Below are 18,365 nucleotides of genomic sequence, written 5' to 3'. Positions count from 1 at the left end.
ACTATTTCACTGTGAGAGCAATACATTACCTGCTGAATAATGAGACAGAGTGAGAACCCATTTGATCTGGATAACATAAAGCAACTGTTCATGTGTAAAAGGAGTTAAAGTTTGTCCCTTCACACATCTCTTCATCTTTAACAGGAACATGCAAGCAGTCACACAGCTATAACGCACACCAATAATACATTTGTGCGTCTGTTCTGTTTTTATTGCTATAGAGGGTTCATGTTAAATTATACGGGTAAATCAAGCCTGCTGTTAGCAGCTGAGGTAAACATTCTTGTAAGCTTTTGTAACAAGAAGGTGAAACATGGTGTATGTTACATTTCTGGCTCTAATAAAGAATATGCGTACTGTTTTTCTAATTAAGTCGACTTTTTTGTGCAGTTGTTATGGGTCACTGGGTCCAACACTTACAAATTCTCCAGTGGAGGTCTGTATGAGGGCAGGTGTGTCCTTGTCTCTAGCTGTACTGAGAGAGAACACGTCTTGGATAACAGCCCTCCCACCCAGCTGCTCCCGTTATTGTAGCTGAAACTCTGCTAAGAGCTTGCCGTTTTTTGTTTTTTTTTTGTGCATGTTCCAGCCAGTGAATTGTCCAGTTTAGTTCTTGTTAATGTTAATAATGAAATCCAAATTATTGTGTTCTTGCTTGTACAAATAGCTTGGATGATGAGCACTAATTCATCATGTGAATGGGACAAAATAAAAGCCTACAAAAGAAGGCAGAACAGCAAAACTTTTAATTTGACAAATTAACTGAAATTTACACCAGAAATTAATGCAGGCACTAAGTGATGCGTAACAAATCACCAGAGTGCGCAGTGTGTGTAAGAGTTCATTTCTCAATTTTTTGTAGTGGAGCACCCCCAAACCCCTTGACCCCCAATGTTGAAATGAAATCTACACTTGGGCCAAGAGTACTGAGTTTGTTTCTCTTTTTTCTGATGTATGTTTGTAGAAAGTCTAAACTCTGACGTTTTCACTAGATAGGATTTTTCTGACAACACTGACAAGCTCGGAATCTCCCCCCAAAAAAATTATAACCAATGCTCAGACTAACAGATATACATTTTTTACATGTTTCACAGTCAAGGAATATAATCATCATATCATGTCTAAATTATTACAAAATGATGATTTAAATGCTCACATGATCTGCAGATGTACTAAAAACACAGTTTGTGGTTGGAGAATGACAACGCATGTCATTATGATCATTAAGACAAGATCTAATCACATGCACAATGCATAATTACTGTTCATTATGAACACAGGCTGTTGATTGCTAAGGTACATCCAGTATGTACATAAAATAAAACATTTTAAATTTGCCACATAAATCCAATATGGGTAGGTAGATGGATGACTGATTGTTCTGCTCTGTATATGAATACTATAAATATTCATTTTAAGTTTCCCAAACAACACCTATAACCATGATGATTATGACAACCCTCCCCTTACCTATTAATTTGAGCTCAAACCACAATATTTCCCAAATCATGCTTTCTTTTTACCCCAAACAGTGATTTTCCCTTACCCAACCAAGTTGGTGTTATGCCCATACATAACCAAGCAATAACCACAGCAGTGTGACATCATTAAACTGTTTCAATTTTTAACATTGATGTTTTGTTGATGAAGGCCCCAGATCAGAAAATGTTCTTCAGTGTTGTTCTACAGGAGAAGGACAAACAATGCATTTTACATTGGAGGACTTGTAGAAGAAACATTGTATCCTCATACAATAGTTTGCATATTATCAAATGAATTAGTGCCTTATAACTGATGTTACGTACTTAATGTAAAGGTAGGTTTAGGCAAGGAAGGTTAATTTGGTTATGCTTAGGAAAATAAATATGTTTGGGTGTATTTAGCTTTAGGCAAATTAAGGTCCATATATTAAGTATAGGAAAAGACACATGGTGACAACGCACGTTAAAATAATGCAAAGTTCACTCAAAATTCACACAGTTCCAAACAACAGTCTCCTGGGGAAAAGTTCTGTGTTTTGTGACCTATCCATGACCCCAGCCTTCATCCTTATGCTGACGACTTCCTTCTTTACATCTTTGCTTCATGTGATCACAGCCTTCCAAAATACATGGGATATGCACAAATGTCTGGCTCATGATAATATGGGATGTTTGGTATAAATGCAGGTATTACTTTCTTTGCCTATAGGTGGTAACACATACATACATCTGTAAGTAAAAACTGTAACTGCTAACTGTTTCCTTTCTAATAGTGCACAGGTTGTCATGTGTAGAAATGGTACAGCAATAAATAACCCTCTTGTTATAGTCAAAAGCTAGTTCCAGGTCGTGACAGCGCTCTTGCTTCAGCAGGGACTGCTGTGTGTGTTTCCCCTGGTCTGCTTGTCCCTCTTGCAGGTTCTGGTTGGCAGGGTCAGCTAAGAGGTGAAACCTGAAACAACTGGCCAGTCTCTTAGTGGCAGCTTTCTTGAGTTTTGGCTGTTTCTTCAGTTACCTTTCTTTCTTTATCTGGCACCATGTTCTGTTTGGTTGGTTTCGGCACTGTTAGTAGTTTTAGTTTACACTTTACAACACATTATATCCATCTGTCACTGCCTCATGCATCTGCCAACTCACTGACCCAACAGAATTACACACCTTATAACTTTACTATGCTTTTGAAATTATGTCATGTTCATTAATACATTTTTACAACTCTCACTTTGAATCCTTTCTTCTCCCTTCTTTTGTCATGGCTCATGGGCCAGGTCATTTAAAGGTGACTTGCATTTTTTTATTTTAAAAGTCCAGGAGTGTTTAATTGTCCAGTCTCTGCTTAGTTGTGCACAGACAGTCCCTGGAAATAGTTTCCACTCAGGTTCAGAGCAACTGAACGTTGATCGCTGCAACTGAACAAAGCTCCCAGGGACATATACAGTAATATATAATACAATGTGTGTTGTTACATGTTGCTTGTGAGACAGTAGAGTAGGTACACAAACATGCTCACACTCACAAATCTACACAGATAAAAGTAAAAATGGCTTCATCATGCTTGCTGAGAGTGCTATTTAACTCTGCAGTAAATATAGCACAGGGGCTGTTCTTGCAGATAACAGTTATGTGTAATCTTCTTCTCACCCTATCACTAAATAGCAGATAAACAAAATGTCATAGACTCGGCTCTTCTTTGATCTTCAAAGGCTCCAAGAAATTCCAAGAAAAATGAAGGCGTATGGATAGAGGCAAGACACAGCTAGTTTTGATGAACCATGACAGGATAGCCACGCTAATCATATTGAAGCGTAATATCAAACACACTCTTCTCTGTCACTGTCTCTATATCGCTGTATCTAAACCATAAATTTGTTTTTTACAGCGTTACTAAGCAACACAAACCAACTGTTGCCGCTGTAACACAAAAATGCATAATGTACCTCCTGCCACCTCTTCCTCAGGTTGATTACATAACATCTGGCACATTATATGTGGGTTGACAGATGTTATTACAGCATTCAACTTCTGAGCATGGTCCAGAGTGACTGTGGGAGGCCAGATCTTTGCCTTATGCTTGTAGGCTGCTGTCCTTATTTTTTGTTTTACATACTAAAAACTCTTAGCCATAATATCAACCATGCATGCATATTACATATAGAAGTGTCAACAAGGTGGCCACACTCCGGGGAGGGAACATTGGATTATTCAAAATCCACCATCTGCCTTCCATCACAATTTTGCCAGTCCCTGTCTGTATCAAGTGGGTTTGTGAAAAGGGATGAACGTTGTGTAATTTCTTGGAGCGTATGGTGACAAAAGGTTTTGCTTAAAAAATATCTTTTCTATGTAAAAAAGACCCAATTTAAAAAGTAGGGCACAAAAATTAAGTTCAGTGAGAGCTTCTCTTAACCAAAAAAAGAAAAACACATGAAAGAACTTCTTTCTTCCAATATTTAATTCAACAAATTACTTTGAGGGAGCATTGTGGAAGTACTTTAGATGTTCGGCAAAATGGTAGATTTATGTAAGTGTTTCATAAGTGATAGTCTTGTTCAGAAGAAGGTCACCTCAATGCTAATTAGCAACATAAGGAAAGCATTCTGATTCTGTGAGTTGTATAACTTCCATTTTATGAGTTCGAAGCAAAATGATAGTGGCTGACAATGGTCACTATCAGCTTTGTGGGTTTTTGTAGTGCTACAGAGAAAGTCTGGCACTCAACACTGATTGTTGACCTTTCTGTCCAAAGTAATATTGACTTCAGTAAATCTGCTCAGTGAAGTAAGTGGTCACAAAAGTTATTTGATATCTTACATCATAATAAAAGTTTTCCACTGGACACTAAAAGGAAAGTCTCAGGGGGAAGATCAAGCAAGTCTGGCAATGAACAGTGGAGAGAGAAGTGAATACCCTAAAACAGACCTGGATACATTAAAACTGTTGCCCTAAACAGACAAAAGTGGAAAAAATCTTTATCACTGTCCTGCATGCTAGTAGACATAAAATATAGTAAGTCAGTAAGTTGTAAAGGTATCAATGACCTTGTGTATTTGAAACAGGGAGGATAACTTGTCATTAGTTTAAATGTTGCTTCAATACGTTTGGTTCAGTGGTGACTGACAAATGAAGGGAATAATGATCAGCTCATTATAATGCATTGTTCTACTGGAAAACCTTGAGTCCTGACATTCATGTGGATGCTACTTGACATGCACCACCCACTCAAACACAACACCATAAGTCCTGTTTCCATGCCTTTACAGGATGGAGCTAAGTCTGATCCATGATGAGTCTCCTTGGATTGGACTTGGCTTTGATATGTCAAGGCATGGACCTCTGGGGACGTCCTGTGGTGTCTGGCATCAGATCTTTTGAGTCCTGTCAGTTTTGAGGTGGAGTGTCACACTTGGGACTGAGGACCTAAAAGCAGACAGACAAAACAGATGTTCGAAAAAGAGTTCTCTATTACAATAGTGAAATGTGCAGGAGAATCAAGTATAAGATGACTGACTGTGGGGAGGGGTGATCTGTGTTCTTGTGGTCTCTTTGGCTGGAGGTGTGACAAACAGATAATACAGTTTCATAAATAAAGCCGTTTTTTCCCTTACGTTTTTCTTTTCATAAACAACCCCTACCTTGAAAAGTCCATAAAGATATAAATCCAACACACAATGCATTGATTCCATAGAACAAAATAAAGCACCGCAGAAAATAAAATTAAATAAATTTAGTCTTTTTCAGCTTGTCCTATGGTAAGGTTTTCTTATCCATATTGAAAAAAGTAAACGGTAGCCTCCAAATAAGCTCCCCACTTCTGTTAGTGTGGTGATAGTGTTTTTGAAATTCATATTCCACAAGGCTAAGAAAATCGAGATTACTTTTCATTCTCTTTTCAGTTGTCTTTGTCTTTTTTTCTTCAGACAGTGAATTTAAGTCTTCTTATTTTAGCGCACACAAAACAGGTATTTGTAAGTAATTGCTTGAGGTAATTGCTTTTTTTCTGTGTTATTGCTGCATTTAAAAGTTTTTTCTTTCATTCCATTCCGTACATTGTTTACAATTTGCTGGGGTCATGAGCGCTTTGGAAAGTAAAATGCTTCGAAAGCCTGGTTTAATGGATACCTGAAACTTTTTATTTGTATTTTCCTAAGAAATTAAATCGCCTTGGTAGCAGCAGTAAGATATCCCCAGGTAATACACAGTGTAGTAAAATACCCACCAGCACACTTTGTACTTAGTAAGGCTTAAGTCACCAGGTTCCCTGAGGTCAAAGAGACACTGGGTGTACAGGGTTGTCCATCGGGGAAGTTGATCTCTATCTTTCTCCATAAACATGGATGGCCAAATTAAGATATGAAGGATAGTCTGAACACAAAAGCTGCCATGATGCAGAGTGAACTGAGATGCCTCATGGGTCAGGGGAGATCTCAGGTAAAACAGTGTACCGAGGTTCAGTATTTGCATATTTGTATGAGTCTGTACGGACCCATATGGGCATGTATAAGTGTGTTACGTACATTGGCTGTATATGTTTGCACTTTTTCACCTCTGCGGCCATTCTCATATTACAGAACACCAGTTCCTCTATAAGGTTCATCCTTGGAGCCATGGTGGACTCAGATCCACTAATGCACACCGAGCTGCCTGGACCAATTATACATAATTAGCTTGGTGCAGCAGCTAGGCTAACACGCAGCCAGTATTGACCCAGTCTGTCATTTATTCCGCTCTCTGTGTGCTCCCGCTGTTGTTAATGTCTGTTTGGAGCCCCAAGAGCTCCGGTTAGATGGTCACACACAGATTGTAGGGCATGGCCTTGTGTTCTCTCATCTTGTGACTTAGTGTTGAAAACATGGACACATTACCGCCTGCCAAATTTAGCATAAGGAACATGGGAGGAAATTCTATTTTGGTCATTTTCACATGGACTGTTGGATGATTTTGACTCTTCACACCCCCAGGCTTCCAAGAAACTGTTTCTATAAATATGCCTTGATGTGTACACTATTTATATTGGGTTGTCCTTCCATTTATCAGCACACTGGGTGAAGTAAGTGCCAGTAGAAGTGCAGAGAGTCAGACAAGCATGGATGGCCTTGTCTTCTTATCATTTAGCTCATACCATCAACATCCAACACTCACTATTAGTGTAACATGCTTGTATTTTCATCAAAATTCCAGTAGGGGAAAGTAACCTTTAAATGAACTTGTCCGAAATCTGACAAACTGAATGAAATCCTCATTCACTTATCTGATCAGTAAAAACAGTTAATAGCGAACCTGTGTCTCCAGGAAAAAAATGGTTGAAAGTTTGTTCTTTGTAAGTGCAGTGTATTTATGTGCATTCACAACCATTATATTTTTCACCTGAACTCATCCACACACTCTGTTTCTTGGAAACAGTAGCTAAATGTGAGCTGTTTCTGAAAATTTCCTTTGTACCCAGTTCACCCCTGGCTAGTTAATTAAGTACATCTGATCATAGATGCAGCTTCCACTGCAGAGACCACAGTAGAAGTAAAGTCAAGTCAAGTCAAGTCAGTTTTATTTATAAAGCCCATTTTCACAAATCACAGTTTGCCTCAGAGGGCTTTTCAGGGTATAACATTCATCTGTCCTTAGACGCTCACATTGACTAAGGAAAATTCCCCAAAACCTCAGGAAGAGCAACTGCGGAGGGATCCCTCTTCCAGCACAGACAGACGTGCAATAGATGTTGTAAATAACAATTAAATCACAGTAATGGCATGAACGAAAGAGAAAGAGAGAGAGGAAAAGAGAGGGAGAGAGGGAGAGAAATGCCTTATTTTTTGTCTTTTGTGTTTAGTCATTGCACTTGGCCGTAAGGCTTGTTTGCTGATATTTGTCTGTTTTGTTTGGTTTTGCTTTGCTTTGCTGTTTTTTTTTTCAGATGTTCAAAATAAAGATTCATTCATTCATTCATTCATATTTACAGCACTAAAGTATTTCCGTTATATTAAACGTACCTCAGTATTGAAAGTAAAAGTGCAAGAAAATCATGGTAATAAAATGCCAAACAGTCAAAAACCCAATAATTCTGACGTTTATTTCTTTATAATATTCATCACCTTGTACTCTGTCCAGTTTTGTATATTTTTTATGTATTTATTGATGTTTATGAGTGACCTATATCAAATGTTGCTGACTGTTTGATGAATTTGCTAGTCTTGACCACACTGGTGTTTTGTTGGAGTTGATCTAAATGTGTACACTCTCACTTCTTTGATTGCACCTTTGACAATTATCCAGTGCTACTCTGATTGTCTGGCACCTGACATCAGCCTTTGTATATCTCTGAGCTGCCACTGGTTTTTACATGTACTGACGAAGACTGTATGTCAAAACATGTAGGTGTCAAGCCCATTATTTTAAAGCCTTTTAACTTTTGCGAAACAGTGTACCTTGGATTTTTTTTCAGATCTAACCTCTCCCTCTTTTTTGGTCTTTTTTTTTCCTATCCAAAGAGTTGTGTTTTTGAGATCTACTCGTTTGAAGTAGCACTCCTCAGCCAGCTTTTTCACAATATCATATTGACTTATTTTATTAGAATGTGGTTAATATTCTATCTATGTTAGCATCTGTTATGTTCCCACAGGTGTCTGCCACTATACACATGACCATCTTTCTGCACAGCTGTTCTTGGTGTACTCATCAGCTCTTCACCCTCTTGGTTTTCCAGATTGTTAATGTTGATGGAGCAGCATTGCCCTTTTTGTTCCAGTACACTTAGTAAACCTCACCATCTCTTGTCATTGACATTAAAAATGTTCTTATTCCTGTGTGTCTGCACCTGCGTCATACGATTTCTGAACAGTGACATTACCAAAATCCAATTTACACAGCACAATTGTGGCCGGGCATTTGCATCCAGGCCTTTAGGCAAAGTATAATTGCAGAGAGCTATGTGCACTGTACTTGAATGAAATACATGTGAAAGGAAAAGGGACAATGCAGGAGATGGCCTTACATTTTACTTTCTACTATGTCTGCACTACAGTATTGTACTTTTTACTCCCCTTCAGGAATTCAATAACTTTAGTTCAGATTTAGATTATTGGTACAACATTTGAATCAACTATTAAATTTTGATGTGTTATTGTAGGTTGTAAGTAATTACATTCAGCCATTGCCTTTACCAGCTGCAGCAGTAAAGTGATGTACACATTAATGCATCATTATAATCCAATATGATTCTGAAATGGGCCATTCAGCATGATAAATGCTGATTTTACTTTTAAATATGTGTTAATGCTAATACATTTTAGTATGCTTACTACTTCAGTAAAGTTGTAAATGCCCAACCTTTACCTGTAAAATAGTATATTTGCACTGTTGAATTACTATTTCCACTTAAGTAAAAGACCTGCATGTTTTTTCCACCGCTGTTCATTTTCATGGTTGATATTTTGAGGATCTTTTCTTTTTTATGTGATACAATCACCTTTCAATCATACACAGAAAAAAACAACAATACAGAAATTAGATTTTATACACAACTACTAAAGTTGACATGGAGCATTGTAAACATGGGGGGCACAACATGAATGAACATGAAATGATTTATTGAATGACATTTGGCAGGATCCCAGAGGCTGAATGGGGAAAAGACTAAATCTGGTAAGGAAGCAACAGAGACCTTCCACTGCCGGTGATACAAAGCGAGGTACAAAGGTGAAGAGTCTGGCTGTGAGCAGCAGGAGACAAGCTTTTCTCGCTATAGACTAATTAGCTGGCTAGCAGAGAGCTGCGTGGGTCTTCCTGTTAGCACCAGCAGCAGCCACTAAGAGTCTTAACTGTTGAGGAAATAGAGGTGTATTACACTAACCTTAATTTTGCAGCAGAGAACTATAAAAGTCAATGAATTATGTCTCTGTAAAAGTTTATCTTTTCTTTTATGCAAAAGTGATATATCTCATCTCTGGGGTTGGTTCTGCCATTTAAAAAATGGAAGAACCAGTCTCATTACCAGTAAAGTGATACTGACACTGAGAGAGAGCTTCATTCGATACCCATAATGTGAATGTGGTGTAAAGTATAGCCACACTGTGTGTGTTTTGGTGGCATCTTGGCAAGCTAAACTGCACACTCCCTCAAATCCACCATGCTCGACCACACAACAGACTGTATAGCTGCTGCTGCTGCAGGAGCGTTGAGTTCTGCACCAAGGACAGATGTGAGGGTCAGCACACACAGTGTTAGCATCACTTAAGTTAGCTGACGATTATGAATGGGTGTAATGACAGAGTTGAGTTGTTTTGGTGTTGGTGTGAGTTTGTTGGGACGGTGTCAGATGTTAACCACTGCTGCTGTGTTAGCTTGTGCTAACAAGGCAGATGTCTAATTGACCATTTGTCAGGTGAAGAGCAGCCCCAGAGATGGCAGCAACAGAAAGTTTGCTAATCTTGCAAAAGGGATTCAATTCAGGTACAGATTAACTGGATTATGGTTAGATACTACTTGTTACCATGTTAGTTTTGTCCATACCGTGAAAGTGTTGCATACTGATACCTAACCCTAATTATCAGTAACAATTTCTCTCCAAAACTATTTCATGAACTTTACACTCAACACACTACTGCTTCCAAACTACATAAAATGAGAAAATTCACATATTGCATGGTTCAGTTGCATGAATGGTTTTAAGGTACCTAAATGTTTAAATATTGAAAGGCAATTTTATTTGGACATGTGCGAGCGTGTTCTGAATAATGGTTGAAAGTACCTTGAGTGATTGAGTACCTTAAGTACAATACATGTTACCCATTTTCCATTTTAGCTTTTAAAAGATAATATATATTTTTTTTAAAAAAAGCCTCTGGTACCAGCACTGAGTGACCTGAATAATTTATAGTTTTCTTGTCTTGTCATCACAGTTACCACAGTAACCAGGATGAATTTATTAAACCAATCATATAAGCAGTCGGGCACACAGTTATGTGAAAGTAAAATGACCTGAGACAGGGTAGCCATCAGCTTTAGCCCCCTCAAAACCTCCTGAAGGGGCTCAAGAAATCAAGCTAATATCCTGTAGCTTTCACAATGCACCAGTATTATTTATAGATCAGAAGCAGCTTTTCGAGGAGTTTCCATGATGCCATATTTTGGCCATTTGGGCAACCACAGGTTTTTTCCTAATAATTAATAAAGGTCACAGTGTTGTTTTTATTGTACTTCTAACACTGGCTTTACCATCCTACTCTCTGCAGCACTTTTTCTGACCTTTTGAACCTTTTGAAGGTTGCTACATGTACAGTTGATACCAGTTAGCAATTTAAGCATCATAGGTACAGTATCACAATATTTAACACAGAACTGTCTAAAAAATGATGTTTCAATCTACTAAATCAGATGATTCTCAGAAAAAAAAGTCATTCACAGTTTTTTAATTTAGTGGGGTATGTGTCTCTGTGTGTGATCCATGTGATAGCTTCCTGTTTACCTATCTGTTCAAACTCCAAAAGAGGACAAAAACTATCAGAGCAGACAAAGACACAAAAACACACACCCTAATCAAATATTATTAAGAGGCAGATCATGTGTCCAACTTGAAGCCCACTGTATCGGTGCAGTAGGCATGCCTGTGCATGCTGCCTGTGTATTTATTCGAAGAGAACGTGCATATACGCCTTATTAGTTGAACAGTAGGAATGTCCGTGCTGGCCGCTAAGCACTAACCCTCTCAGCGGTTGGTGGGATTGGCATCACGCTGAGTCAGAACGGGAGCATAGATGTAAACAAAAACAGAGGAAATGAGCAGAGCAGGCCATGTCTGTTTGCATGTGATTTACTGTGGCTCATATTGTGTTATGAAATCCTGCTTTGCTGATTTCAGTAGCAGCACTTTGGGAGATATTCTCTCATACAAGTATAGAATGTTAAAGGGGACCTATTATTCAGATTTTTAGATTCATACTTTTATTTCCCGGATTCTACTAGAACATGTTTACATGCTTTAATCATCAAAAAGCACTTTATTTTCCTTACACTGTCTGTGCTGGAACACCTGTATTTGCCCTTTGTGTTAAACGCACTGTTTTAGCACCTGTCTCTTTAAGCAAAGAGACAAAGACCAGGCCCTGATTCATTGGCATTTCCAGATCTTCCGCATCTATGCTCTCGACAGATCTGTGCTGTCATTTCCGCCGAAGGACTGACTGTAACTGACTAGTATTTTTTACCATGAAAAATCACAAATGAAAGCTTCCAAACCAAAATTTTTCAAATTTCCACCTCCCCTCCTCCTTATGCGGATGTTCTTATTCTTTAATGGTAGTTGCTGCCGCTGCGTGGTGCAGAACATACATTCATGAAAGGTGTCTCTGTTTACACCAGCACCAGTATTTGTCGAGTTGGAAGTGAAACTGCTGACCAGACATTTTCCAGCAGGAAATACATGATCAAAAATTAGGGGGAAATTAACAATATCAGCAACCAAGATTGCATGTTTCCCCGAAAATTTTCATTAAGCTACATGTAGCAGTGTAGACTAAACACTGTAAACACCACTGCCAGTGCAAGCACTTAATGTGCCTGGGGCTGATGACATATGAAGAAATCCGTCACAAGTTGATGTCAGCCTGTCTTAAAAGTAGAAAAAAACATTGGAAACAGAGTACCTACATTTCTGCTCACAGGGAGGCCTATTACCTTACGTTTACTTCATTATCTGAACCTTTTGCCACTTTGATATAAAAATTGTAATATAAAATATATATATGGAAAAAAACAATAGGCACAATAAGTCCCCTTTAAAATGTAAACAGTTCCACAATAATTACGAATAATCAAACTTTTCACTTTTCATGTGATAAAAAACCTGGATACAGTGAGCAATAAGTGGCCTTTTAGCACGACAAGGTGTGCATTAGACTATGATAAATAGTGTGAGGTAGCTATGACGCACAACCTTTGCAGCAGACCTGCAATCAGCTGATGCCTCTCTACTGCTGATGTTGGATTTTTTCCATTTACCCCACCCCCGCCTCTCTCTCTACCCGGCCACTCCCCCCCATCAGCCTCATACACCTCCCCCTGGTGTTACTACCCGCTCTTCAACTCCAATCAAGCCAAGTTGTCTTTGCTTCCTTGGATGACCCTCCAGCACTCACTCTCAGACTTTTTTCCTGATTTCAACTCAGCTCGCCTCTGACCACCCCGTCCTCGTCTCTGCTCCAGTTAACCGAACAGCCTCCTGTGCCTGTGCACTTCCTGGTTCTTGTCTGCCTGTGGCTATGTGGTACTCTATTGCTTCAGCTCGATCAAGAGAGATCAACCTTCTTTCAGCCGTCTTCAGAGCCTACCACCGAGTGAAGCATCTCCTCCGTGTGAGTGCCACACGTGTTTTTATTGTCCTGATGGCACATTGATTCCCCACCTAGCCTCGTTGATCCCGCTCCCTGCTCCTACTGGATTCGTCTGCTCCACTGCCTGCCTGCCTGACGCCAACTCTGCATCCTCTTTGACCACGAACCCTGCCTGCCCCTCTCTTTTCCCACAAACTCCCTGATACATTCACCTGCCAGTCTGCTCCACGTTCACAATTTCCCTAGGAGCTCAAATTGACCCATGAACTCTGCTCCACCCCAGAACTGATAACTGTCCCTTCTTACCTGCAACCTGATTATACCCACCTTTGCTCCATTCAACCTGCCAAAAGATTAAATAAATGTCACTACCAACTACTCACCTGCTCTGTTGTGCAGCAGTTGGGTCCTCACACCCTGTTTTAGAGTTAGAGGTAGACCTTTAGATGTCAATTAGGTGTCATTGCAGTCGGCACTTGAGAGCCACACTCAGACTTTGCTGAAATTTAAATTCACACAAAGTGTTTTTTAAACAAACTGCAATGATTCTACGCATTGCCAAGAATACTTAAGTCATAATTCAATAGTTTTACACACAGCCCAGGTCAGATGCTTCATACGTCAGCTCAGGTACCAGGTGGTTTATGTAATATTTGTTGAGGGGGTGGAAAGGGGTGTTGTGGGGGGATTTCAAATGCTGACATAACCACCTGGAGGGTGGTTAAACTCATGTCATCAATATTTGATATTAAATGTTTGTGTGTGTGTGTGTGTGTGTGTGTGTGTGTGTGTGTGTGTGTGTATGGTGGAATTATTAAATATATCAGTCCTTGCCAAAGACTTGCTACCTTTCCCTCTTTCCTTTCTTCCCCCTCCCTCTCTTTTTTCTCTGCGTGAAGCTATTAGAGTTACGTAAACAGTGTGGCAAAGGGCAGCAGCTCATTGACGTCTAAGGCTAAGCATTTATAAGATCACTCAGTGGTCACATTTACCAACTACACTGCTTGGTGAAGTAACACCAGTTTTGAATCAACCATTACCTCAGATTTAAGTCTGCAGAATGCCTCATGGAAATAGTATAACACCTACAGCTAATTTTCCAAAGGTGCTCCTCACTGAGCTCCTTTGTCCACAGACTCATAAGGAAAACAAATAATCTTATGTTACATGGACTGGATACCTTAAAACTGAATTTACTGTGTGTTACTTTAATGGTCTTATTTCAACTTCACTTTTTTGACCCTGATCACACCACTGCCACAGAAACCGGCAGGTAGAAAGTGAGGTCTAATTTGGGGACAGTTCGCGAGCCTCTCGCCACCTGGTATTAACATGCATCTTGGGGGATCTAATCACAAGTCGACAATGCTAAATACGCATGAAAACGACACCACCAAGACACTCAAACCACTTGCAGAGGGGACGCAATTAACCATGTCTTTTGTAGTGTAAATGCTAATGTGTCTTGATGCGTCCCCAGCAAGAACAATGTGATGTGTAAATTGGATGGCGGGCAAGGAATCCTGGCAGAGATCACAAGGAGTCTTAGTGAGCTTGCTCTCTAGAACTTGTAGGCTTGATTACAGGCAGGTGTGTAAAGTGAAGGAGTGCAGACCAGGGGCCTCTTATGCAATGGTGGCCGATGAGGAAAATGTATTTTTGGGCTGCAGGTTATTTAATCACTAATACATATAGCTCCCAAAAACTATTCCTTTGAGGTTGACCTGCAGATGTTGCTAAATATCACTTTTCTCTGTGCTTGGATGTTGGTTGATAATGTTGAGGATTAGCCTGTCCTTTTGTTTGTTTAATGAAGTGAGCATGTATATTGATTTGATTGACATCTGTCTAAGTTTGTGAGGTGAGTTCAGGTCTCCAGGTTCACATAATCTGGCGGGTTTGTCTCTGCTTCCACTGCTCTTCAGTCCATTAGCAAAATAACCACCTGTTCAGAAGAAACACGGGTCAGACAGGTCAAATAAGGAGAACCCTCAGAAATACCGTCTGTTCGGTGCATGCGAGGTTATACCAGCCAATGCCAAATCATTTCTGATAACTCACACAAAGAGGCTGGAAATCTGAAAATACACTGATGATAGTTCTAACAACCTGTTCTGTCTTCAGTATCACCGCCATCATCTCTCAAAAGGCTAAAATTATATTGATGGATCAAACACCACCATTTTCTGGTTCTGTTTCCTTAGATGAAATTGGTGCCCAAACACACTCCCTTAAACAGGTCAGGAACATAAAATCCCAAACAGTGTTACCCCACTTGTGCATATGCATCCTGAAAATCACAGAGTGATGTTTTGCTTTACATGTTGTACGTCATACAATGGGTCTGACATGCGGTTGCATGTCAAGAATAATAACACAGTTGACAGACTGCCGGTTTATCAAAACATACAGGTGGTCAGCAAACTAAACCTGAACTCAGGGCAGAGCTCTGATTGGCTCTAAAACCTGAAGCCTTTGTACTGGAAACGGCAGGCTCATGCTTCATTCAACAGATTCTCTGTAAGATGGCCCAGGCTGACACGCAACAGCCCCCTGTCTCACGCCATGTAAACAGAGAACGACCCCCTCCTTCCCTCAGCATAAAATATCAGATGGCCTCTCTTGCCCCAGGAAGACTGAATTAATCAAGTTTTATCTCTACACAGGCAGATCTGCTCTTGCTGAAATTAAACTAATGAGTAGTAATGCTAGACAGAAAATGGTAGTTTAACTCTTTGAAACCTGAATTGGCATCACTTTTCTTGTGCTGCATTCAGATGCCTTTAACAAGTATTTAAACATTTGAACCCCTGATTTCTTAAAATTAAAAAAAATATATATTTTCATAAAATAAAATAAAAACATGGGGAAAAGACAAGATGCAACTTGGCAAGAATTTTCCTGCATATTGCAAAAAAAATTAAATTAAATTAATGGGGGGGGGGGGGGGGGGATGATACCATGGAAGAACACATACTGATCATTGCATGATGTCTTCAGGGAGTACAAGCTTCCCTCAAAGCTGCACAAACCTCTAAATCTCATATTTTGAAAAATAGTACAAAGAAAAAGGCACCTGTAAGCCCCACCAGTTTTGTCAGCTTGCATCTCTGATGTAATCGCAGGCTATTTCTGGGACCCACACCTGTGCTGATTAGGCTGAAGTCTATGTTTGGTTTTTGCAAACGCACCTAGTAGAATATTGGAATGTGCATCATCGACTTTGTGGCCATACACCATTACAAACAGAAATGTAAAAACAGCATCTATAGGTCTCGATTTGCATTATAGCTCTCACATTGATGGATGGGAATTCCAAAATCCTTTTTAGGATTCTTTTGGCTTTATACGGGATTGATTTGCGTGTAATTCCATACAAAAAAAGTGCATCAGATTTATGACAATTGAGTTGTGTCAATTAGAATTACTTTAATAATGCTTCTATAGTGCTACCAATGGGCAAAATGCCATCAAAGTTTGCTTTTGTGGTCTGTGCACGTCATCAAATCACATTTGGTGTCAGTTACACAAATGGGTTAAAGAGTTATGTCAGTTTTCGCAAAATATGCCTGCAAGACAATGGCATGCCATTTGAAAAATAGATATTTTACTTTCCAAGCTTGAACGCAATATGTTGTGAATGAAGATGTCTGAATCATTTAAATAAGTGATAAACTAGCTCTGCAGAAAACTTTATGAAAAATTATAAAGTTTTTGATATGTGGGAGATATTTGGGAGCATTTAGGGTGTTTGCAGTCTCACAGTCACATTGCCTGTTCATGTGTTGCCAAAAAAGAAAAAATTCAGGAAAACAATTCAACCCAGCAGACTTTCTTGGCCTTGCTGTCTAGGCACATGCAGATACACGAACATTTTGATCCATGTTGCCTGCGTCAAATGAGCCTAAAAGAAACCCAGAAGTCTAATCATACAAATCAGTGTGGTTTGGCTTATACACAATAATAATCATACAGACACAAACATCTGCACATATGCAAACGCCTATACACATATACACACACTGTGCAATTTAAAATTAGACTTCTCACTAACTAATTACATGTCGAGCTTATTACGCACACAGGGCTGCTCATGTGCCATCACAAGAGCAGAGGTGATGACACGGTGCCAGAAATGTTACTATTTTGTCTGCAGTTACATTTCTAACATATGTGCTTTCACACCAAGTACGTCACTGCTGCTTATGAAATCAACATGTTTCTTTTGCTGTTTTTGTGCTTCAGCCGAGTAATGTTTAATTCACTGAATTGCAAATAAGGTCAAACCACAAATAATGACAATTTAAAAAAAAAAGATCTCTCAGACTGAAGTCTGCATTAGCTGTGTCTTTGGCCGTTATTGTATTTCAAAAGACAAAAATAAGGAGACATGGTCTTACTTCATGTGTTTTTTTCCTCTACAGGACTGGCTCCTTCACAATAAAACACAGTTTTGATTTGCCTATACTGACAATAACTTTTGTTTCCACATCAGCTGTGAATAATCGTGTCCTCACAGTCTTTTCCAGTCGTTTCAGTACTCTTTACTAATTAATGAAGGCACACATGGCTGGGAAGGAAATTAGTATAATGTGTATGATTGGCCGTGGCCTGAGTCAGCTGCAGCTGGTGCGCTCACTCTGCTTGAGGGCCACGTTGCCAGGAGAGTGTATGTGTCGAGGTCCAGAGATGTAACAGAACAGGCTGCAATCAGGCCGGGACACAAACACGGTTAGAAACTGAAGGCAAGAATAAGGACACACATAGACAGAGACTGTGCCGAACAGAGACTACTGTACTGAATGTTTGTGTTTTCTGACTGACCCTGTGCTTGTTCACAGGTGAGCAGCCAGGGTCTGTGTGTTTATCACTGAGGTTCAAGAAGACTCAATGAAAATGTTTTTCTATCTCTGAACAAGCAAATAAAGGAATGGAGTTCTTACCATGGCCTGTTATATGGCAGCTGTTTCCAAGAATAAAAAACAACAACTTTTATGTTGCAGATTGTGGCTTATTTTTAGATGCACTTTGCATTGTATAACCTCTCAGGGCATATGCTGGATACAAAGTTGCTAAAAATGTTTTGCACATCAGTGCATAAAGAAAAAAATATCCTAGAATATGTCATTAATCGAAACTTCTGACAACTATCTAAAAATGCATAGAGATAAGGATGTGCTTTCCCATGGATGAGACTAAACATGACATTCTCTCCATCATGTTTTTGTACTGGCAGTGTTATGGCACTACCTTGCTGAATAAGCCCCGATGCACGTGTCCTGTTATACGTACCGCTGGGAACACACTGGCTTAATTACCGACCAATGGTGAAGGGTGCAGCACTGGTTCACTCCACCCTGGTTATACAAACCTCAAGCCTTGAACAACCAGGCTTAAGTACACCTATCTGATTTCAATCCCCAATGCCCTACAGAGGGCTAATAAAAAGGTCATCAGTGATGGCGAGTTTTAGGTTTCACTTGAAATCAAGGTAAATACAAAGACTTACGACTATGTTTTTCTAAGACCAGCTGTAGATATTGTAAAATATGATTATTTATTT

This window comes from Plectropomus leopardus, chromosome 17 (genome assembly GCF_008729295.1).
Source record: "Plectropomus leopardus isolate mb chromosome 17, YSFRI_Pleo_2.0, whole genome shotgun sequence".
In the NCBI taxonomy this organism is placed as follows: Eukaryota; Metazoa; Chordata; class Actinopteri; order Perciformes; family Serranidae; genus Plectropomus; species Plectropomus leopardus.
The sequence above is the reverse complement of the archived record's forward strand: the minus strand, read 5'-3'. Positions refer to the sequence as shown.